The 24,782-nt window shown below is 42.2% G+C and overlaps 1 protein-coding gene across 4 annotated transcripts in view; it reads right to left on the reverse strand.

Annotated features, from left to right (window-relative positions):
* EXOC6 (exocyst complex component 6) overlaps nt 1-24,782 on the reverse strand; it is a 364,257-nt gene that overhangs the window by 305,542 nt on the left and 33,933 nt on the right. For 3 of the 4 annotated variants that reach the window (XM_059169440.1, XM_059169439.1, XM_059169436.1), the window contains exon 1: nt 15,195-15,385. The exons of the other annotated variant lie outside the window; for it this stretch is intronic. The gene's annotated coding sequence lies outside the window, so the exon portion shown is untranslated. Of the gene's footprint in view, nt 1-15,194; nt 15,386-24,782 lie in introns of those variants that run through there. 4 annotated transcript variants of the gene reach the window in all.

Below are 24,782 nucleotides of genomic sequence, written 5' to 3' on the forward strand. Positions count from 1 at the left end.
TTCATTTTAACAAAGAAAGGAGGTAAACAGAAGGAGAAGTAGCTTCCAAAATAGATAAAGGAGAGATAAATATAAATAATTAGAGTCAGTTGAAAGAACAAGTGATATTGGAAGGATAAAATAGTTAAAGCAAGTGTACAACTCACTAAGATAAAGAACCAAAGATCAAATACAATTACTACCAAGTAATTTTAAAGCAGATAAAAACTGTGAGGGAGCAGTAGAGACCAGCTATAGTTTTCTCAGCATAAGAAGTTGCATGATAAAAGAAATTTAAAGTTTTGGTCACAGAGGGCAAAGTATGTCCCAGACCTTTATTTGTAAAGGACACCAGACTGCTGACTGGTAGAAGTCACCTGGCAAAAATCAGGGAAGAGCCAATGGACAAAGTGGACACCAACCAGTGGCTGGTGAGTCTGGAGGGAATGACTACTTCATTATGGAACCAAAGAGGGAAATGGAAAACGGAAGGTGGTCAACACTCTAAGAATGGCAGGTTTGACCAACAGCCAGAAGAAAAAATGTTTTAGAAATAAGGTAGATCTAAAAACTCTCTCTAAGTAAACTAGTTTTCAAATCAAATTCACCAAATAAAGAAGGAGGTCCTCAAAGAGGGGAAAGAAAAAACAAACAGCATGCATTGACCCAAAGAGCAAGAAATGACCACTACATTTGATTGGACAGGTTTTTATTGCTTGAGGCAACCCAGTCAAAGAATTAACAGATCTGAAATCTAAACCACACTGACTGCTCATCAAGCTGGCTTCCTATAGGGCTACACTCTGGAGCCTATCATTCCAGACTGGAAAGGAAGAAATAAAATTATCTGTATCCACAAATACTAAGTACTAAGGAAAAGACTATGGAATCTATCAAAAAATCTACTAAAACTAACAGCAAAGCCACAGAATACAAAGTCAACATACAAAACTCAATTACATTTCTATATACACGGAACAAAAAATTAAAAAGGAATTTTTTTTAAGTTCACATACAAAAGCATCAAAAAACATAAAATAATAATAGCTGTCCAGGGGGTACCTGGGTGTCTCAGTCAGTTGGACATTCGGCTCTTGATTTTGGCTCACATCATGAGATCGAGCCCTTTATCAGGCTCTGCGCTCACCGTGGAGTCTGCCTGGGATTCTCTCTCTTTCCCTCTGCCCCTTTGCCCCACACTCTCTCTCTCTCTCTAAAATAAATAAATATATCTTAAAAAAAAATAATAATAATAGCTGTCCAGGATTCTCTAAGGTTAAAAATGAAAGTGAATACTTTCTTTAGTCTAATAAACACTCCACTGTCATGGTTAACTATTGTGTTAGTCATGAGGTAGGGAATAGAAGGAGGGAAGAAGAGGGGACTGACATTTGTTTGAACTTTCATTTTGGGGTTGTCAAGTTGAGAAATTAGAACAGATCAAGGCAGAAGGATAAAGATCAGCTAAGCGATTCTGGAACTCACCCTTCCACGTCTATAGCCTTAATTTAATAAAAATCAGGGGTTTAAGTATCCAGAAGATGCCACTGAGACTCTGGGAGTAGATAAGGCTAACCTGAGGAGGTCTTTTTGTCTGATTAAAAGATAATTTTCTTGTTACAAAGGTACAACTAAGATCAGAGGCACCTGGGAGGCTCAGCCAGTTAAGCACTGGGCTCTTGGTTTCGGCTCAGTTACAGTCTCATGAGTTGTGGGATTGAGCCCCCGAGTCTGCTCCACACTCATCAGCGAATCTACTTGAGAGTCTCTCCCTCTGCCCCTCCCCCCACTCGCTCATGCATGCTCTCTCAAAGAGATAAATAAATCTATTAAAAAAAAAAACCATGAAGGTGTAACTAAGATCAGATTTCTCTTTCCTCTGAGATCACTGACTTAAAAGAATTAAGTAAAGCAAAACTAAGCTATAACTGCTATTTTCATTCTCTCTGTGCCTAGTAGGAAGAAAAGGTAAGGTCCCTACTCCAAAACTAGTGAAGAGGTTATAGCTTCTCATCCCTTCAGTCAGGACTCAGCATCCATTTAAAAGGGTGTATTGTGGGGCACCTGGGTGGCTCAGTTGGTTGAGCAACTGCCTTCGGCTCAGGTCATGATCCCAGGGTCCCAGAACTGAGTTCCACACAGGGCTTCCCCACTCCGCAGGGAGTCTGCTTCTCCCTCTGACCTTCTCCCCTCTCATGCTTTCTCTCACTTTCTCTCACTCTCAAATAAATAAATAAAAAATTTAAAAAAAAAAAAGGGGGTGTATGTTACAGCCACCTGTGGGCTCGTAGGAAACCCATTTCCCTCATCTCATCTGGGGTGGTCCAGAAATTCTGCTGGCAGACCCAACTAGCCTAACAGTGGCTTCACAGACTGAGTGCTGTCCTACCAGCTCTTGCTGCCCAGAGGAGAAAATCATGGGTTATCCGGCTTTGGGAGTTAAGCAGGATATTATGACTTACTGAGAGTAGTCAGTACTGAGAGTACTGAGAGATATTAAGGAGCTGGTCTACCCACACTCAAGTCATACATTGAGCCTTTAAAGATTCACCACTCAAAGCCAAGGACAATCTTATATCTCAGGTATTGCACATTCAGGTATTCAGCATTTGTCCCTAAATTCAAATTGTTGCACTATAATCAAATTACATTTGCCCGATTCAACTAATTCAGGAGACAACACAGAGACTAATTTCATTTAAAATGGCAGATGCATGGGCATCATAGCCTGAAAAGGTGCATAGCCTGGCCCATGGGACCTGGGTAGGGATGATATCTGCAGGCAAGCTCCTAGAAGTTTTCCCTCATGATCAAGAAAGAACCTTGAGCATTTAGAGTAGGAGAGCCTTTTGGGGACCTTTGGAGATAGTTGTCTGTAATGTGATGACTGGAACTATGGCAGCCATCTTGAAACCATGAAAAGGACAAGTTGAATAAAACATAGCAGAGAAAGTGTCTGTGCCCAAGACTGCTAAGGCACTGCCCACCCTGGGAATACCTTATCTTTAGATATCATATTCTAGAATTGTAAACAATAAATATAAGCCATCTTCTAGTAAGCATTCTGAAAACATCCTAACTGATGCACAGGTCAGTAAGAAAAAGACAACAGAAAAATGGATAAAGGACACAAATAGAAAATTCACTTGAGAGCAAATGCAGATAGTCAAAAAACATCCTAAAAGATGCTCAACATTGGGGTACCTGGGTGGCTCAGTGGGTTAAGCCTCTGCCTTTGGCTCAGGTCATGATCTCAAGGTCCTGGGACAGGGCCCCACATTGGGCTCTCTGCTCAGCAGGGAGCCTACTTCCCCCTCTCTCTTTGCCTGCCTCTCTGCCTACTTGTGATCTCTTGCTCTCTGTCAAATAAATAAATAAAATCTTAACAAAAAATAGATGCTCAACTTTGCTAATAATAGTTTAAAAAAAAACCAAAGAACAAGTTTTTTGCCCAGTAGGTTTATAAAATTTAGAAATAGCAGAGTTGACAAGTACTTGAGGAAACACGGTTCCTCAGGTTTCTGAGTAGATTGCAAACTGATACCCTGGTACACAATTTAGCATAGTTTATTAAAATTTGAAATGTGCATACCCTTCAGCCCAACAGTTCTACAGGAATACTCACAAATGCACACAAAGATGTTTGCACGAGGATGTTCAGTATTGTACTGCTAAGCCAAAAAAACCCCAAAACCAAAAAACAACAAAACCCTTATATATTCCAAAGTCCATGAGTAAGGACTTAAGTAAATAATCTGCTCTACTGTGGAACAGCCACAGTCATACAAATCTGTGTACACTGACATTTGAATCTATTCAAGATCTACTGTTAAGGAAAACATGCAAGTTGTGGAAGAGCAGTTATGCATTCCATTCTCATTTTTTTGTTAAGTAAAATGCTTTTCTATGCACTGAAATAAATATGGGACAGTATATAACAAGGAATTATCACTAAGAGGTTGATATGAGGCCCTTCAACTTTAAACTATATTTTTCTGTGATGGGTACTTGTGTGTTTATATATTTATTGCTTTTGCAATTAAAAAATATTTTAAGCTAATCAAGCAACAGAAAGAGCTGGTCTTCCATGAGCACTGACTACTATTTTAAGAGAGCTATAGCCAAATGTCTCAACTCTTCCCAGATAACATGGAATCCGAGAGGCTAGATCCAGCCTGGGAAATTGTTTCCTGTGCAGACCTTGAAGGTGACATGAAGCTGGCTCTGTGGCCATGAAGGGGAGCTCCAAAGTCAGCATCCAGGGACAAAAGCTAAAGAGACAGACAGAGAGCTCACCCCAAGGAGCCAGGCAGAGAGGCAAAATCCACTGGATGAGAACCTCTGACACCAACCCAAAGCCAGCTGGCCCTGCACGGAGGGTGGCTGTGGCCCCAAAGTCATCTTCTGAACAGCGGAGATTAAATGCCTCACCAGGCATCTGCCACCTCAGAAGCCGGAAGGGAGGAAACCATGAGGTAGGGAACCGTCAGTGAATAACCCGAGTATAAAGAAGCAATAAAGCCTTATGCTTGTTTCAATTTCCTATTTAGGATGGTTTCAGATTGTAAAAAAGGAAAAGAGAAAACATTTGCCTTCTTAAATTATAGTTTTTTAGGTGTAACTTAATTTCTTTCCAGACATAGGTCTGTGAAAATTTGCATACTGCCTTGATGCAAATAATTTTTTTCAGAGTACCTCATTGTACTCCACTGGCCTGGAGTGATTCTATAGAATCAAGCCCATCCATCTTCCTTTGACATCTGATTTTGGTAAGTGACCATCAGATGGAAGAGTTGCTGCAAGACAGGGCCCCCAACTCCTGAAGCATCCGGCTGGGAGGAAGAAGATCCCTTCACCACTTCTATCCCACGAAAGCTGCTCGTCTGAGCCCTCTAAGGCAGTCAGCCATGGCCGGGTGCAGCCGAGCTGGGTGAGAAGTCCTTTTTAGGCAAGACATTGAAAGGAGTTGGCTGAGCAGATCTAAAACCCTTGGTCACCAGGGCGGAGCCAGCCCCGGGGCAGAAGTATTACTTCACAGTTGCAAGGGCTTCCTGTGGCTGCCAATAGAGGCGGCATCTGGCAGCCAGCCCACCGCAGAGAAGAGGGAACTCCGCGGAGAAGAAACTAGCAACGAGGCCCCAAAGGTGGAAGTGCAGCCTGAGAACCCCAAGCGAGCCATGGAGGGCATGGCCAGTTGGCCTTGCTGCTCTGCAGAGCGAAGGGTGGCCTGGGGACCCCTGGGGCTTTACAGGACGCGCTTGCTACCGTGGGCCCGATCCAGAGGCACTTTCTGCACATGATTTAATCCCTATCATTTATCCCATATCATAAGGTGAAGGGGAAGGTGCTATTATTTTTCCATTTCTCAGACAGAGAAATGAATCTCAAAGAGGTAAAATAACTTGCTCCGGGATAGACAACCAGGAAACAGAGGAACCCAGATTCCAATGCCTCTGCATGGCCAGTCCAGAGACCAGACTAGGACAACAGCACCTTCGGCTTTCAAGCGAAAATCAAGACAATGAGGTAAAAGCTAGCGCTGCCTCCAACTGACACTGGGGATTGGAGCAATCTTGTCTCCTCCCTTGTAGGTAATATTTTGGGTTTCCTTCCTTGCACACAACCAGGCAAATGACTGCAATTCTAAAAAGAGATAAATATAAAAACAAGAAGTGAAAGGCTGCAGACACCTGAAACCCGACCATTTCTGCAAGTCGGAGCTAGCGGAGCGGCCACACAACAGAAATAGTTCTGTCCTGTTCAGATAGGCTTTGTTTGGCTACATGGCTGCACATGCAGCGGAGTGATAGCAAGTCCTGAGGGTCCGCTCCTTTGATGAGTTCAGCACACAAAGGCCTACATTTTGATGTAATCTGATAGCATGTAGTTCAGTCCTAGACAAACTGCCACTGTGAGGAAGTGATAAACTCAACTTCCTGCACAGAGCCGCCTGAGATAACACTTTCCATGGACTGGAAGAAAAAAGAGAGAGAGACATGATTGCTACAGAAATTTAAAAGAATGATTCCATCCTTAATAAATAAGCCCTTTCCCATGAGGCTCCAACAAAGGCGAAGTAAAGCGGACAGCAGTCAGATGGTTATGTAGTATTTCCACATACGACTTGATTCTGACTTTTATTCATTGACGGTATCAGTCACTGGAGAGTCACTTGATCGTTCTCTTAAGGATACTTTAGTCCAGACTCAAAATCTCAGGTATCTTCTTGGCCAGGAGAACATCCCTGAACTCACATCGGGGAACCCACACTGCATCCCTTTGGGTCATTAAAGAGGTTGATTGAGTCTGGATAAACACGTATGGGAAATGTTGCCAACCTACCAAAGAAGGACTAAATAAACTCTATCATATGTAAAGAGCCAGTAAGAGTTGACTGTGCTGGGAACTGAGTGCATTCATTCATTCATTCGCTAATTTGGCAAATACAAATTAGTGTGTGTGCTAGGAAATACAAGAGCAAACAAAGAAAGAAAGAGCCCCTTCCCTCAAGGACTAGTTAGGGAGACAGATGTTAAAGCAAACACACAAATACACGTAAATCACAAAGCATACTGACTGCTTTGAAGAGAAAAGGACAGGGTGGCCTGATTTTGGTTTTGGATGGGGTGGTCATTTCCCTGATGTGAGATTTGGGCCTGAGTCATCCAAAGAGACCGAGAGTGAGGGAAGAGATTTTCAGCAGAGAAAACAGGCCATATCAAGGTCTTGGGTTAGGAGAGAACAAGGTGCCCTCAGGAACTAAAGGAAGGTGGTGTGTCCAGAATAAATTGAGCAAGGAAGAGAGAAGCTTAGGACATAAGTCTAAAGTACAGAGGAGCCAGGTCAGGCAGGGGCCCTGCAGGCCATGGAAAGGAGTTTGGCTTTATTTTGAGCACATAGGATCGTTCCATAAACCACTGCTAAACCTCTCAAATGTTTAGCTTCTAGATGGTTTTCTAGGCAAGGATCACTAAGAAATGCAGCAACCCCAACATTCTTTGGGGGGAACTGTGAAATAAAATCTCTACAAGTAATTTAGAGCATCAAAGGTATTCCCCTCAGTTCAGCCAGTTCAGCCAAGCCACAAACTGGGATAAGAAAAAAAATCAGGGTGATAAAAAAATTAATGAATCCCACTTCATTTCATTATTTTTTAAAAAGATTTTATTTATTTGTCAGAGAGAGATACACAAGCAGGCAGAATGGCAGGCAGAGGCAGAGAGAGAAGCAGGTTTCCTGCTGAGCATGAAGCCCAATGCAAGACTCGATCCCAGGACCCTGGGATCATGTCCTGAGCTAAAGGCAACAGCTTAACTGACTCAGCCACCCAGGCATCCCTTATTTCATTATTTTAATATGATTACAGAGTAACATGGTAGCACCCTACCATGATAGATAGATTGGCCATTGGGACCATCTTCTTGTTTTACAAGAGAAGAAAACAAGGCCCAGAAACAGACTTGGGAAATTCCTTTGCGGCAGTCACTGGGATGGGAAAGTAGTCAATCTGCTGGTGCTGAGAAGCTCACCAGCCTATCACTGAAGACAATGGATCTGAAAAACTGGGCTTCTGACGTGCAACACCAGCTTCAAGTTTTCCCTCTTTAAGGCTTCTTAATGTGTTGGTTTTATTCCACAGTCAAGTGATTTAAAGAGCCTTAAAGCACAGGGTAATAAAGTCATGTTTTCCTTTTGTGTGTATTTCCAAGTGTAGACCCCCTCAACTACCACACCTGAACTCGAGGGGTTTGGAAGTACTGAGTATGAGGAGAGATTTCCTTTTCATTCTGAGGCTCTTGACAAGAGATCCTGGCTTCCTTCAAGTGAAGCTACAGAACTTACTGCTTTGAGATTTAATCATGTTATTAAAAAAAGGACTGACCCCTCCAGAACCAATGAGACATCACCTTTGCGATTCTGACAGCTTTCCGCTTGAGCTCACTGAATCCCTGCTATGTGGTAGCTCTCTGACCTCAGTACAGTTTCCCTTAGCTGACCTCAAATAAAACTCCCTACCTCTCTGGGCCTCTGCTTCTCTTCACATGATGTCTAAGATCCTTCCATGCCCAACATGTTTGTGCCCAAGACAAATTAAAAAAAAAAAAAAAATTAGAATCTTGACAGAAAATGACCTTAATACCATCACTTTAGGATGGAAGGAAGGAAGAAGGGAGGCAGGGGGAGAAGGAGAAAGTGGGATAAGAGGGAGGGAGGGGCAGGGGAAAGGGGGATGGAAGGAAGGGAAGGTTAAAAAAGAAGGAAAAGTGGGAACAAGTCATTAGTGAACAAACTAAGGAAGGAAAAGAGGGGGAAAGCTGTGCTTTCCAAACCTCTCTGCAACCTTCACAGAAATATGCTGGGCTTGAGTTGTGAATAAGTTATTGCTTATTTAGCCATCAAAACACAGCCCAGTGGAGTATGCCTAAGCACCGGTTACAGATTTTGACTCTGGATAACCTTATGCGTCAGCAACTTCTGTTTAAGAAAACAAATGAAGTTTCAAGAAAAAAATTGTTACAGAGGAGTAATGCTTTTTTTTCTTTTAAATTTGAAATACTTTATATTGCAAAGATTTTGTGAATTGGTGATGTCTATGAAAATCACTTAGCCCGGAGCCTAGCACTTAGTAAATGCTCAGTAATTGTTATATAATGCTCATACTATGGAGAACCAGAAAGCCCAAAACCCAGACCTCTGAATTGCTATGTGATTTAAGCAGATGTCTCCATCTCTCTGAGTTTGTTTTCTAAATTTGTTAAGAGGAAAGGATTGGATTAAATTGAATGAGGTGGTATTTAGGGCTTTTCCAGATACTATTCTACAAGTCCATTTCTAATGTGTTAGGGCTCCTACATTTGAGATGAACATTCACATCATTTTAATGAAAATAATTTGGGGGCATCAGGGTGGCTCCATTGGTTAAGCACCTGACTCTTGATTTCGGCTCAGGTCATGATCTCCAGGTTGTGAAATTGAGCTCTGTGTGGGGTTCTGTCCTGGGAGTGGGGCCTGCTTGAGATTTTCTCTCTCTCTTTTTCCCTCTACCCTTCCTTGCCTCCCTCCCAAAAAATTGAAAAAAAAAAAAATTTCTTTTTCACATCATAGTATATTTTTTAAACTTTTTAAAAAAAGATTTTATTTATTTGAGAGAGAGAACACAAGCAGGGAAGAGGGGCAGAGGATGAGTGAGAAGCAGACCCCCAGCTGAGCAAGGAGCCTGAATGCAGGGTTCAACGTGGAGCTTGACGTGGGGCTCGATGTGGGGCTCAATACGGGGCTCGATCCCAGGACCCTAAGATCATGAGGTGAGCCAAAGGCAGATGCTTAACCAACTGAGCAACCCCGGCGCCCCATCTTACATCATATTATAAAGCACCTACATAACTGCAGATTTTGGAGCATTAAAATTAAAGAGAAGTCAATGGGATTAACATTTGCTTAAAGCACCAATCGAAGGGGCAAATTCTGGGCAACTAATTTAAATGTAAATCCTCTTAAGAAATGTCAAGTTAGTGAGTCTGGTCCTAATATTGTGGTATTTGCCTCTCAGAATTTGCCCAAGCTCTGCTGGCTCTTAATTTAATCACAACTTCTGCTCAAGACTCAGGACTTCCTACAACTGGAATTTAAACACCCCTAGGAGACTGCCCTTTCCCTGAGGGCTGCTCTTCAAGTAAAAATGTTTTTGCCTCCCAAATTGAGTCAACACATCTGTTCCTACCTATCTTAAAAGCTTCATCAGTTCAATAACTGTCCAAAAGGAAGAGGGGAAAAAAAAAACCTATTGTGTGATGAAAAATTTTGGCAAATCTTATGAAAACACATTCTTAAAACATCTCTCATTTCTGAGAAACAAAGTAAAATGTATGAATTGTTTTTTGTTTCATGACTAACAAAATGATTCATTGCTACAATGAGGTATTTTGACCATATCTACATAAAACAAGTACGAACATTCAATTGAAAAAATAAAAATAACTCAATTAGAAAAATAAACTTTGACTACCTCCTCTCTAAAAGGCATTGAGCTTGGCCTCAAACACTAGGCAAGCTGTCATGCTCAAGTTTAAGCTATTCAGGTGTTAGCTGTAGCTTCTACGCACTGAGAAGTTTCTTAACAACAACTCCTCTGTGCTGACACAGTAGCCACCAGCCACATGTGTCTACTCAGCATTTGAAATGTGGCTAGTCAGATTGAGATGTGTGGTAAGAGTAAAATACACACTAGATTTAGAAGACTTAAAACAAAAAGAGAAGGCAAATGTTTCGTTAATTTTATATCAATTATATATTGAAATAACACTATTTTGAATATGTTGTATTAAAAATATATTGTTGACTTAAATTCATCTGTTTTTTTTCCTGATTTTCTATTAGAAAATCAACATAACATATATAACTTGAATTTGGTTCACATTATATGTCTTTGGGGAGCTCCCAGCTTAGCGTCTTGGCTTATTGTTTATTCTAAGGCTTAGAATCCACCTAGGAGTTCTTAGTCACAAACACCTTATTCTTATTTCAAGAAAGATTCTGTCTAGTGTTGACTTACATATTTGTAACTAGAAATCAAACTTGTAAAAGTACATCTGGAGTCCTGAATATTTATTTAAATGAAAAGATACTCATATTAAATTTGTTGGGGAAATAAAGGTTTAAGAACAGCATTTAATGAAGAAATACCCTCACTTATTTTTTTAAAGATTTTATGTATTTATTGGTCACAGAGATAGACAGCACACAAAGGGGGAGCAGCAGGCAGAGGGAGAAGCAGGCTCCCCACTGAGCAGGGAGCCTGATACGGGGCTAGATCCCAGCAACCTGGGATCATAACCTGAGCTGAAGGCAGACACTTAACTGACTGAGACACCCAGGCGCCTCTTACCCTCACTTATAATTAAAGAAATATACCTAAGACAAAACAAGGCAAGTACTTAAAAATTTCGTAATAACTATTGTTAATGGTGATGATGGGAAACAGCATTTGCATATGCTATTTGTGAGACTATAAATTGGTACAAGCTCTTCGGAGGGCAATTTAGCAATAGCTATTAATATTTGTAATGTACATACATGTCAATTCAGGGTTTCCATTTTAAGGATTTTACCCAACAGTGATATGGACACATTCATGCAAATTTTATAACAGCAAAAGACCACAAATGATCTAAAGGTCCATAAATAAGAAACAGTATATTCATATATTGGAATACTATAATGCCAATAAAAATGATGATAGTCTCAATATTAGTAGTATTAGTAGTAAGAATTATAATATTAAGGGGCGCCTGGGGTGGCTCAGCCATTAAGTAGCTGCCTTCAGCTCAGGTCATGATCCCAGGGTCCTGGGATCGAGCCCCGCATAGGACTCCCTGCTCAGTGGGAAGCCTGCTTCTCCCTCTCCCGCTGCCCCTGTTTGTGTTCCTTCTCTCTCTGTCAAATAAATAAGTAAAATCTTTAAAAAAAAAAAGAATTATAATATTAAGAAACAATAAATTAAAAAGGCACAGTGCAAGAATTATTTACTCAAAATTATTTGAGATTATGTTTTCTGCCATCAGACAGAATGGAAGTTTCAAATAATGATTAAATTGAATTTTAGAAAAAAGTTACACTTTTCTTCACCAGCTGAATTTAGGGGACTAAACATTTATTATACCTGCTACATGTGTGTTTGTAGAGGTCTTTCTGAAATCAGGACAGGCTAAAGAAGAGCAGGACTAGAAGGCATCTTATGTGAGGGTCTGGCACACAGTAAGCACTTTATAAATGCCTGTTGTCAGTATTTGGCATAATCGTTCAAGTTCAGAGAGACACAAACTAAACCAAGGTAACGATAGCACTGGAGGGTGTGGGGGGGAGCGAGCCATGTAATAGCTATAGAGAAAGCAGAATCGACAGGACCTCGTGACTGAAAGCAGGCAGGAGCTGGTAAGCTAGAGCAAAGCCTTCAGGATCATTTCCAAGGTGGGCGGGAGGAGCCAGGTGGATGATGGAGCCCATCTCTGAGTCAGGACACTCAGAAGAATGTGAAACTTTAAGGAAAAGATAAATTCAGTTTGAGACATTATAAATTTATTTTTTAAATACTTATTCATTTGAAATACAGAGAGCAGAGTGAGAGAGGGAGCAGGAGCAGAGGGGAGCGGCAGAAGGAGACTCCCCACTGAGCAGGGAGCCCCATGCACGGCTCCGTCCCAGGACCCTGAAGCAGGGGCAGGAAGCACAGAGGGAGAAGCAGGCTTCCTTCGCTGAGCAGGGAGCCTGATATGGGGCTCGATCTCAGGACCCTGGGTTCATGACCTGAGCTGAAGGCAGATGCTTAAACGACTGAGCCAGCCAGGTGCCCCGGGACATTATAAATTTAGAGTCCTATGAATCGCCAAACATAGTCCCTGAGTCACTGGATCCATCTCTCCAGAATTCAGTGGGAGAAGATTAAGTTACAGTATCTGTCCTCACTGTAGGAGCAGTGTGGAAGTTAAAGCTATGGGTTTGGATGAAGCTCCTCAGGGAGAGCTGAAAACAAGACCAAGGGAATACAATGCTTAGAAGTGTTATGGGTTGAATTGTGTCCCCTTCCTCAGAGCCATATGTTGGAATTTAACCCCTAGTACCTTCGAATGTGATGTTATTTAGATATGGGTCATCACAGAGGTCATTAAGTTACAATGAGGTCTCTAGGGGTGGGGAGGCTAATCCAATATAACTGGTATCCTTATAAAAAGGGGAAACTTAGACACAGGGGCATGTTCACAAGGAGAACACCACAGACAATAAGGGAGACATCAGGGTGATGTTTTTACAAACCAAGAAACCAACCTTCCTAGCACCTTGATCTCTGACTTTAAGCCCCCATAACTGTGAGACAATGAACTGTTGTTCAAACAATTATGTTTGAATTAAACAGAATGAAAATTGTACAAATGACATTTAGATGGTTGGGTCCAAGAAAGGAAGAAACCCAGAAAAGCATGTAACACCAAGCCAAGAACAGGAAAGAATTTCCAAAGGAGGTCATGACCAACAAAATCAGATGTTTCCAACAAGTGAAGCAGGAAGACAGAGAAGGTGACCCCTGACAAAGCAACAGAGAGGTCATCATTGACCTTGAGAAGAGTATTGCCATGGGAGTGAAAGAGATGGAGGCTAGACCATAGTGGAGTAAATAAGATGTGAGAAGAAAAATAGGCTTTTCAGAAGTTTAGAGAAGGAAAGTAAAGGGTAGAAAGCAAGTTAAAGAGAGATCATTGGCTCACATATTTCTTTAATGAGGAAGACTTGGTACAGCTACCTGACAGGGGCAGTGAGCCAGTGGAGAGGGAAAGGTTGAAGAAGAAACAGAGTTAGAGATGATACAAATGGAGATAGAGACAGAGATGAGACATGGAAGATGGAGATGGAGACAGAGATGAGAGATGGAGATGACAAGTGGAGCTAGAGATGGAAATGGAGATGAGAGATGGAGATGAAACACGAAGACAGATGGACACAGACATGAGAGATGGAGATGAAGATGGAGAAGAGCGAGGAGATACAGAGAAGTGGGGGGACAGGAAAGGGAAAAGGAGAGACGGGTATTATGGAGATAGAGAGATGATAAGGAGACAGACAGAGAAAGAGAAGGAGAAAAAAGAAGGAGGAGGAGGGGGGAGGAAAGTGAAAGAAGTAGAAGGGGATGGGGGGAAAGGAGAAAGATCTTGAGGAGCCATTCTGATGGCCGGGTAAGTGTGGTCAGGGACAGCCACAACACATTTCCATCAAGAGTGACAACAAGGCCAGGGTCAGGGTCTGGGGTGCACCTCTGGGAATGAGAGTGACAGAGGCAATGAGGCCCACTGAGGCATCCAGTGATAGAGGGCGGCAGCAGCAGTGTCCTCATCACACTGATTTCAGCTATGGCCCTGGTTGCTGCCTTTGTTTCTGTTTTCTGAGCTACTTCTCTCGCCTCTCTAGGGATTCTGGGAGCTGCCCATCATTTTTTTGGTTCATTCTTTTTGTTTTGCTCTACCTGATAGCTTCTGTTGCTTACAACAAAGAATTTTGCCTATTTCAACCATGCAAGATGCTTAGCACTTTTTAATTCTCCCAGCAAATCTGAGAGGTGGATTTATATTATCATCTCCATCTTCTCAATGTGGAAACTGAGACATGAGGAGCTTAAGTCATGTGCCCAATGTCACAAAGCTAGCAGATAACACAGGCCAAACTCAAGCCCAGCCCTAGCTGCCCCCAGAGCGGTTGACGGCTACATATCCTCCTGTCCTTTACTTAAGCAAGCCCTGTGGTTATTAGAACCACACGCCCTCCACGCCACCCCTGTGTCCGCTCAGCTCCTTCATGATGCTGAGGTGGAGTTGGGAGTGCAGGAGGCTGAGAGAGGGAGGCAGCTGTGAAAGATAAAGGAGGGGGCTGGGCACAGAGAGCCTCAGATCACAGATCTGACAAAATCTCAGCCAGGGCTTTGGTCTCAAAGTGGGGCTGTGGAGCACAAAGACTGCTCATTCGAGGAGTCCCACGTTAGAACGCTAGCCCTGCCCTCACTGTGCTCTGTCGCAGGCTGGGGCTGCCCAGGAAGAGCACAGCCGCCACTCCAAGCCCATGGTGGATGCGGTAATGCACGCTCCTCCAAGCTGAGACTCAGGTTCCTTGAAGGGAGAGCTGAGAGACACACATCCATTGCAGCCACACCTACCACTCCCCTTTCTTCCTCTTGGAATGCGAGGGACTTAAAAAACTCTTAGGGGGCGCCTGGGCGGCTCAGGAGGTTAAGCATCTGACTCTTGATTTTGGCTCAGGTCATGATCTCGGGGTTGTGGGATCCAGCCCCACGTCAAGCTTCCTGCTCATGAGGGAGTCTGCTTCGGTCTCTCTCTCTCTCTCCCTCTGACCCTCCCCCCTCCATGGGTGCACACATGAGTGTTCTCTTTCTCTCTCTCTCAAGTAAATAAATTTAAATCTTTATTAAAAAAAAAAAACAAACCAACTTTTAGAGAAGCTCGTTCTGCTCTCCTTCCACCATGGTTTGTACGGAGGTTGGATTCCCACTGCACCTGCTCTGATCTACTTGGTCTTACACACATGGGTGACCCCACATCTTCAGAGAAATATAAAGTAGCTGCACCTCCAATAACAACACCACTTATACTAGAGATCTGCATCATAAATACTCATTTATAATTCTAATTCACTAGCAAAACTAAACTTTCACGTACCTCTGAGACTTCATATCTCTTTTTCCAGTTTTGCAACAAAACTTAAAGGAATCCTAGCAGTTCGTATGTTGTGTGAACGGCCAGGCAACTTCTCAAAATGGCCCAAACACTTGTTGATGGCACAACATTGCAGAAGACATTAAACCTGAGTGAAGCCTCAAATGTCCATTCCTTGGTGGAGACGGTTGGGGTCCGTTTCTCAATGCTAGTGAATCCAAGTCTGGAGGAGAGAATAATCATTCTTTTCACAGAACTTTACTAAGCACCCACAATGTGTCAGATACTGGGCCAGGGGCTGAAGTTATAGAGGTTGTAATGATTTTTAAATATGTCTGCAAATTCTTTTACAATTATTTTTTCAAATGATAGCGCTAATCCTCTTCCCTTGAGTGTGGGTCAGACTTAGTGACTTGCTTTTAACAAACAAAGTGTGGCAAAAGTGACACTATGACCTCTTAAACTAAGTCATGAAAGGCAATGTGGTTTCCTCCTTGATCTCTCTTGGATCACTCACTCTGGAGAAAACCAGCTGCCATGTCATGAGGATGCTCGAGTAGCTCTATGTAGAGGTCCATGTGGTGAGAAACAGAGCCCTTCCACCAACAACGAAATGAGGGAGCCATCTTGGAAGGGGATCATCCTGCTTCAGTCAAGCCTTCAGATGACTGCAACCCCAGCAACATTTTGATTCCAACTTTGCCATCTGGTCAAGCTTCTTCCAAATTTCTGACCCACAGAGAGTGTGAGATAATAAGTATCTATTGTTGCTTTAAGCCAGGAAGTTTGGGGGTAATTCATTACATAGCAATAGATACACTGGTAGATAAGACAAACATGGTTCCTTCTCTCATTCTGGGAGCAGGTAACAACCTATTGTTGCACAAATGTAAAAACAACGTGAGTCAAATCATGCCAACAAATCTGTGCAAATGCTATGGTGTTCCATCAATACAAAGGAGATTTGTTATATTACTTTATTGGTTGTGGCTAGGATTTCAATTTGGAGTCTGCTTTGTCACCCAAACGTAGAGCGAGTCTTCATGCCATGATCATTGTAGAGACGGTGGCAAATGATGGTGGGCTCTGGGGCTATAAGATCTGGTGAATTCAGGTCAGAAAAAATGCCATGGCAACCCAAACCGAATGCAAATCTTGGTAAAGGGAGAGCAGAAGCCAAGAGCCTCACAGAGAAAACTGGTCTGCAAAGAATAAGCAAAGGCAAGAGACTATGTGTCTACAGGACACATAGTGCTAAGAAAAGCAAAGGCAAGAGACTATGTGTCTACAGGAAGTGAGAGACATAAAGAGAGCCTGATGACCATCCATCTCCTATGAGCCAACTGGACTTCCAGGACTGCATTCTGTAAAGTATTCATTTTTTAAAAAAACTCATTTCCTTTTTACTTGTGCTAACTAGCTGAGTGGACTAAGTTGTGGCATTTAAACAATCTCAGAGATACTTCTCCGCAGCCTCCTACTTCTCTCCCTGGCTCTAGTTTTGATACTTTCCAATGTACTTCACATGGGAAACCAAAGGAGTCTTCTTCAATCATTGCTTCATTATATCACTTTCTCCTCCACATACACACAAATCTTACCTAGGTTCCCACTTGTACAGGTAAAGTATCTCAGCCTGGCATTTACAGCTCTCCTTGCTTTGGTTCCAATTCACTTTCTTATGACTCCCTTACTTATACCCCGCCCCCATCTTTAGATAAACAAAAACCCTTGAAGTTTCCCCAATGTTCCTTGCTTTTCAGCATTCAAACCTTTTGTCACGTCTCAACCTGGAAGCCTATTCCTGCCCTCATCCACCTCACTTTATTCTAGCTATCCAACAGAAATGTTCTCAAATGCTTCTCCATGAAACAGTCTCTGATCCCCTTAGTTGGTATACTATTACTCTCTTCTGGATGCATCATTAATGGCATTGGTAGGATATAAGTCCTCTTCTGTCTATACTGTAATTCTATACTGTAATTACATACATATATATGTAGCTCATCACTTCTACCAAATTTCTTATAAGCTTCTTGAAGACGAGAACAAGGTTATTCATCTTTATATTAACTTGGTCCTAAACCTCCTCCTCTTTTCACTCTCTTCTCTCCTTAAATGATCCATGATATTAACTCAATCCATCATCCACACAATGATACCTCTAGCTCTGACCTCTGACCTCTACAAACACTTGCTATGTGATATACTCACATGGGTGTCTCAAGGCTCTTCACTGTCAAGATGTTCAGTGGAAACTCATTATAGTGTCCCCCCAACTCAGGACTCCTCCATGTTTCCTTTCTCAGTAGATGCCACCCAGCCCCCAACCAGCCATCCAACTATACAAGGGAGAATCTAGGGGTCCTCCTCGAACCCTCCTACCTGTCAACCACTGTGTCTAATCCATCACCAAGTCTTCTTTTTTTTAAAGATTTTATTTATTTATTTGACAGGCAAAGATTATAAGCAGGCAGAAAGGCTGGCAGAGAGAGGGGGGAAGCAGGTTCCCCACTGAGCAGAGAGTCTGATGTGGGGTTCAATCCCAGGACCCTGAGATCATGACCTGAGCAGAAGGCAGAGGCTTTAACCCACTGAGCCACCCAGGTGCCCCTCCATCACCAAGTCTTACTGATTTTACTAAGTAGTATTCAAATCCCACAACTTTCCTCCATCTCCACTGCCATCCCCTGAATCCAACCTATCATCAGCTCCTATCTTCTACCATCTTCTGCCTGGTATTCTAGCCAGCCTCCCCACTTCAACTCTAGCCTCAAATCTCCAAACCATTCTAGGTTATATGGATGTAATGGCCTTTGGGTTTTAAAACTTAACTCTGGCCAGGTCATCGTTAAAGGCTTAAGATCTTCAATGACTTTCCATTGTTGTTAAGACAAATACCCAAGTCCTTAATATAAACTGACCACAGGGCCCTCCATCATCTGGCCCATTTACCTCTCTAGCCTAATTTTGTCCTCAATATTTCAGTCATAGCAGGCTATTTTCAGTTCCTCAAAAGTGTCCTGCTCTCTACAGTCTTGAGGTCTTTACACATGTTGTTCCTTCTCATGCCCTCTACCAATTTTGCCTAATCAACTCCTTTTTGTCCTTCTAGTCTTAGCTCAGACCTCAGCTCTTCAGAGAAACCTCCCCAGACCAGATCTGGTCCCTCATTTACAGGAAGTCAACAAATTCTCAGGTTCCGGGTGCCTGGGTGGCTCAGTGAGTTGGGCGTCAGCCTTCAGCTCAGGTCATGGTCTTGGGGTCCTATGATCGAGCCCCACATCGGGCTCTCTGCTCAGCAGGGAGCCTGCTTCCTCCCCTCTCTCTGCCTGCCTCTCTGCCTACTTGTGATCTCTGTCAAATAAATAAATAAATAAAATATTAAAAAAAAAAATTCTCAGGCTCCTTCTAACTTCTTTCTCTGACACTCTTTTTTTTTTTTTTTTTAAAGATTTATTTATTTGACAGAGAGAAATTACAAGTACACTGAGAGGCAGGCAGAGAGAGAGAGAGAGAAGGAAGCAGGCTCTCTGCTGAGCAGAGAGCCCGACGTGGGACTTGATCCCAGGACCCTGAGATCATGACCTGAGCCGAAGGCAGCGGCTTAACCCACTGAGCCACCCAGGCGCCCCTTTCTCTGACACTCTTAATGCCTGACTTTCTTCCTCAGAATTAAAAGCTGGGCTGTCACCCCTACAATAAGGCACTCATACTCCAAACAGAAAGAAAAGGAAGGGTAACAGGCAAAATGCATGTGCCAACCGGACTCATCTCTTTTTATCAGAAAAACAAAAAATGGTTTTCCTGGAAGCCCCACATAGGAAACTTTTACCTGTATCTCTCTGGCGAGACTAGGGTTGTGGCCACTCTAGCTTCAAAGGTATGTGTTCTTAAAGAGACATACTTTTCTTCAACACAACTGGAAGCCTGGTAGTGAGAAATAAAGGGATACTGGATATAGGGAGGCCACCCAAGAGTGTCTGCCACACTACTGTCACAAACAACCAGAATAACTGCATTTCAAAGTTCTGACTCAATCTAAGAAGCCTAAATGAAAGTGATCTTTTTCAAGTTGGAATTTTGAGCAAAGAAGTTCAGGCTATGCATGTATGGAGCTAAGTTATACAGATGAAAAGTGGAAAATTCTATCAAATACATGGTGGTTTTATCTATATAATACTAAATTTATCTGCTTAAACTGAACATATGGCATAATCTTCCCTCCTTGAAAAGATATTTTTATCACTGTTTTTTGGTTTTTGGTATTTTTTGAGAGAGAGTGACAGAGAGAGTGCACATGTGCATGCAGGAGCAGGGGATGGGGAAACCAAAAACAGAGGCAGAGAGAGAGACTCTTAAGCAGATTCCACATTCAGTGCAGAGCCCAACATGGGGCTCAATCTCATGCCCCTGAGATCATGCCCGAGCTCAAATCAAGGGCTGGATGCTAGACCCACTGAGCCATCCAGGCATGCCTTATCCCTATATATTCTTTTTTTTTTTTTTAATTTATTTATTTGACAGAGAGAGATCACAAGTAGGCAGAGAGAGAGAGAGGGAAGCAGGCTCCCTGCTGAGCAAAGAGCCCGATGTGGGACTCGATCCCAGGACCCTGAGATCATGACCTGAGCTGAAGGCAGCAGCTTAACCCACTGAGCCACCCAGGCACCCTCCCTATATATTCTTAATTAAAAAATTAACTCTGAGGAAGTTGTCACTATCAAAGCTTAAGCCTGCAATTCAAGCCTGCTACCCTAGAGGTCACTCCTTTACTCATGCAGTTTCATTCTACCTTTCATTCAGGTATTTGTTCAGGTCCAGAGGGGGGAAATGGGACTCCGACACACAACCATTACATTAAAAATATAGACTAAGCATGTAGCCAATTCAGCTGTAGTTAAAAACTAAGAAATCAGAAGGCTATGTAAGAAGAATTAAGGATACAAGGGATCTATTGGGTGATTGAGCCCATTCTAGATAGAATGAGGGAAGCAGAGTGAACTGTGGGGAGAGGTTTCATCAATGAGGAAATGACAAGTTTGATAACTCAGAGCAAGAACAGGTGAAATATGGAACATAGGCAACAAGAATACAGCAAACAGGACATGCTTGCTTACTCTGCGGTAGAATCTGTTTTTCAGTTGGTATCATTGCCTTTAATTAGTTCAATTCAACTAACATTTACCATCACCCATGTGCCAGAAATTCTGGGAAGAATTGGTATTCTTCCCTGCCCTGCTGGGAAGGGTAAAGAATACTATCGCTAGATGGAATTTTGGAAGGCACATATTCTTTCCTTTTTAAAGATAAGAATATTAAGACCTAGAAAAATTAAATGATTCTCCATTGTCACCAATTAGTTAACAGAAAGCCATGGCAAAATCTAGGGTCTTCGGAATCTCATCCAGACAAAATCCTTACAACATAAAAAGAGGCAGTCTCTATGTCAGGGTAGTTCCTCGCTTTCAGAGAAACTGGGGTTTTGTTGTTGTTGCTTTTATTTTGTTTCTTTCTTACAAACTATTTATCACATACAAAGACATGCCATTCAGAAATTCTCCCTGATTCTCAAAGTTGCCATGATACTTTTCTTCATCAGCATCAAGCAGTATCAGCAAGCTTGGGTGAACCCACCCAATGCTGACCACTCTACTCTCCCCCCCATTCTTCCCATACCTCTTCCTCTGCCTTCCTTCATCGCCTTCAATGCACATCCGCCAGTCTGACTGACACTTGTTAATTAATGATTTCAAGATGCTCCAATGTTGTGTCAGAAGCTATCTCTCAATTTCCTTTGTAAGCTCCAGAAAAACAAACTTCTCAGGACCTCAAGGTCCAGAATAAGAAGAACGTGGATTACAAATAGAGCTCTGCCATTTTACTGTGTAGCCTTTGGAAAATTATTTAACATCATTAAACCTCAGGCTGTTTGTGTGTTTAGTGAGGAAAACCATATCGACTTTATAAGGGTGATGAAAGGATTTAATGAGGTACTGCTCCATGAGCACTGAGCGGCATGAAGTTACATGCCGGTATAAAATCGGGCCTCGATACATGTTCATCACTTTTTTATTTGTTCCCACCTTCTCTTCTCTCCAAGGAATACCTAACCTGTGTCATTGGTCAGACCTGGGTTCAAATCTTAGTTCTTTCACTGACCAGCTATACAATCTTGAACAATTCTCATTAACTCTCTGAGCCTCCTGGAACAAAGCCTGGCTTGTAGGTCATAGCCAGTATTTTCTGACTAAAAAAGATATAAATTCCTTATAAATAACACTGAGATAATAAATCTCACCTCACGTGATTGTTAAAGGAGTTAAATGAGACGTTGTAAGCAAAATACACCTGCTCTGTTCCCTCCTTTAGCCTACTTGATAAATGATTGCCTGGGAAGGGGGTGGATTTATTGGATCCTATATCAAGAGTCTTTAATTCATATGATATCTTATTTTTTTTTAAGATTTTATTTATTTATTTGACAGACAGAAATCACAAGAAGGCAGAGAGAGAGGAGGAAGCAGGCTTCCCGCTTAGTAGAGAGCCCGATGCGGGGCTCGATCCCAGGACCCTGGGATCATGACCTGAGCCGAAGGCAGAGGCTTTAACCCACTGAGCCACCCAGGCGCCCCAATATCTTATTATTTATCCATATTTCTTTATTTGCCTCAGTAGTTCCTGGGGGAAGGTGTAATAAGGATACATAGTAGCTCTCTTCTCCATCTGAGTTGTAAATCAACTGAGAAAGAAGACAAAGGATAATCAGTAAGGTTCAAGGTATTCCCTCTATTAAGCTGCTGTGGAGACTGGGTTTATGTGAAGCAAGAGACAAGGTGGCACTGAACCTGTTAGGCAGCCTTAAATACCACCCAGGGCCTCCCCATCCTCACCCCACAGAGGATACCTGCCCCTGAAGGAGCAGATCAAAGAATATGGTCTCTACAGGCAGAATGCAACCCAAAGAAGGACTGGGAGACGGAAGATAGCCATGCAGGCTCCAGTCACCTCCCATTCAGGTAACACTCCATCTCCCCAGGGGAGAAGTGAAGGTGGGACAGAGGCCAACCGTGTTTGGGGAAAACCCCTAGTCTTGGAAACAAAAAGGTGGCAAGAAGCATTCCAAGCATTTGCAGCCTAATAAGCTCTACATGCAAAATGGATTGCCTAGGCATCCTTACTCCCTGCGCCCCCACCACAGGAATTCAGGAGTACAGGGAATAGAGGTTAAGAGCCCAGCCTAGAGGCAGGCTGCCTGGTTTTGAATCCAGGCTCTGCCCCTTACTAGCTCTGTTTCCTTGAGCAAGTTATTTACCCTTCCTGGGCCTCCCTCTTGTCTTCTGTAAAACGCAGGTACTGACAGGGTGTTTGTGAGGATTAAAGGACAGGTCTGCAATGTGCCCGAAACAATAAAGGGTAAGAGCAAAACGAAGGGGAGTCGTTATTACTGGTGAGTTTGTCTTATAAAAGCTATGGGCTCCTTGCCCACAGCATAGAGGAAAAGGCGAAACAAAATGCCATGCCACTCAAGAATGGCAAACCAATTATCTAACTCATCTCCCTTGAACCCAAAGCAAAAAATAATTACCATCAACTCCTGATCATACTTGTGATCTCAGGACCATGAAAACCATCTCTCAGTGACACTAGCTCCTGCCCCACCCACTATTACATTCTTCATCCTTTTCAACTCCAGCCTCTTTTATCCCCTCCAAACAGAATTACACACAACTCTCTCATCTTAGTCCTTTCAAACTACTCACCTCCCTCATGGACATCGGTGAAGATAATGTCAAAGAGAAAAATCCTACAAGATTTTGTATATTCTTAGGTCAGAGCTTTGGCTGTGGTTGACACAGACAAAAGGCTGGGATTGGTTTGGGGTTTGTGACTTAAGTGTGAGCCAGGGTTATGCTAAAAGAGAATGGTCTGTTGGCTGAAATCCCCAAGAAGGACTGCTGGCCATCAGTTATACATTACGAGGGCAGCAGATATTTAAGGAAGGAAAGCTGAGAAAGACCTAAATTGGAGGAGACTGGAAATATTTCATGGAAGTCTGAAATCTGTGTGTGGGTACTCTGATCAGGATAGGGACCTGAAAGCTAACTGAATAGATCTCTTCTCCTAAAACAAGAGGAGCATAAGATGGTGGTGAGATGTGCAGGTTTGGGAGTCAAATAGACCAGGTTCAAGCCCCATTTTTAGCCACTTCTTTGTTCTAGGACCTTGAGTAATTCAAACGTCTGTGTCCCTGTGTACAAAACTGAGATAAGAACACCCTCTTGAAAGACCATGAAGAGAATTAAATAAAGCAATGAGTGTAACATTCTTAGTACAAGGCCCTGCATGTGTTTGTGTTCACTAAATTAAAGTTATTGATACTATTATACACAATAATAAAAACAAATAAGGGATTAATATCCAAAATATATAAAGAACATATGTAACTCAATAATAAAGAGACAATGAATTAAAAAGTGGGCAGAGGAATTAAACAGACTTTTTTTCCCAAAGAAGACATCCAAATGCCCAACAGGTACTTGAAAAAATGCCCAATATCACTAATATTCAGGGAAATGTAAATCAAAACCACGATGAGATATTACTTCACACCTAATAGAACGGCTATCACGAAGAAGACAAGAGATAACAAGTATTGGCAAGGATGAGGAGAAAAGAACACTCGTGCACTGTTGGTGGGATTGTAAATTGGTGCAGCCACCATGGAAACAGTATGGAGTTTCCTCGGAAAATTAAAAATAGAACTACCGTATGGTCCAGCAATTCCACTTCTGGAAATATATCAAAAGGAAACAAAAACAGTGTTGAAGAGTTATATGTAGTGTTATTCCAATAGTCAAGATACGGAAAAAGCCCAAATATCTGTCAAAGGATAAATGGATAAAGAAAAAGTGGTATACATATCCGTGATGGAATATTACTCAGCCATGAGAAAGAAGGAAATCCTGCCATTTGTGACTATACGGACAGAACTTGACTATATTATGCTAAGTGAGATAAATCAGAAATACTGTATGGCATCATTTATATGTGGAATCCAAACAAGCCAAACTCCTAAAAACAGAGAATAGAATGGCTGTCACCAGGCCCTGAGGAATGAGGAAATAGGAGAGATGTTGTTGAAGAATACAAGCTAGCACCTAGTAAATAAACAAGTCCTAGAGTTCTAACACACAATATAATGATTATAGGGAACAATACTGTAGCATAAACATCACACTTGCTAAGAGACTAGATCTTAATTATTCTTACCATAAGAAAAGAAATAATAATTATATGATGTCACAGAGGTTTTAGCTGACACTATAATGCCAACTACATTGCAATATATAAATATATCAAATTGACATGTATATCTTAAACTTACACAATATTACATTTCAATTAAATCCCAATTTTTTAATGGAAAATCTTTGGGTTAATTCATAAACAGCTTTGATATGTCTGGGGGGCTGAGTCACCCAAGCGTCTATCTGCCTTCGGCTCGGGTCATGATCCCAGGGTCCTAGAAACCCCAAGTCAGGCACCCTGCTCAGTGGGGAGCCTGCTTCTCCCTCTCCCTCTTCTATT

This window comes from Mustela lutreola, chromosome 4 (genome assembly GCF_030435805.1).
Source record: "Mustela lutreola isolate mMusLut2 chromosome 4, mMusLut2.pri, whole genome shotgun sequence".
Lineage (NCBI taxonomy): Eukaryota > Metazoa > Chordata > Mammalia > Carnivora > Mustelidae > Mustela > Mustela lutreola.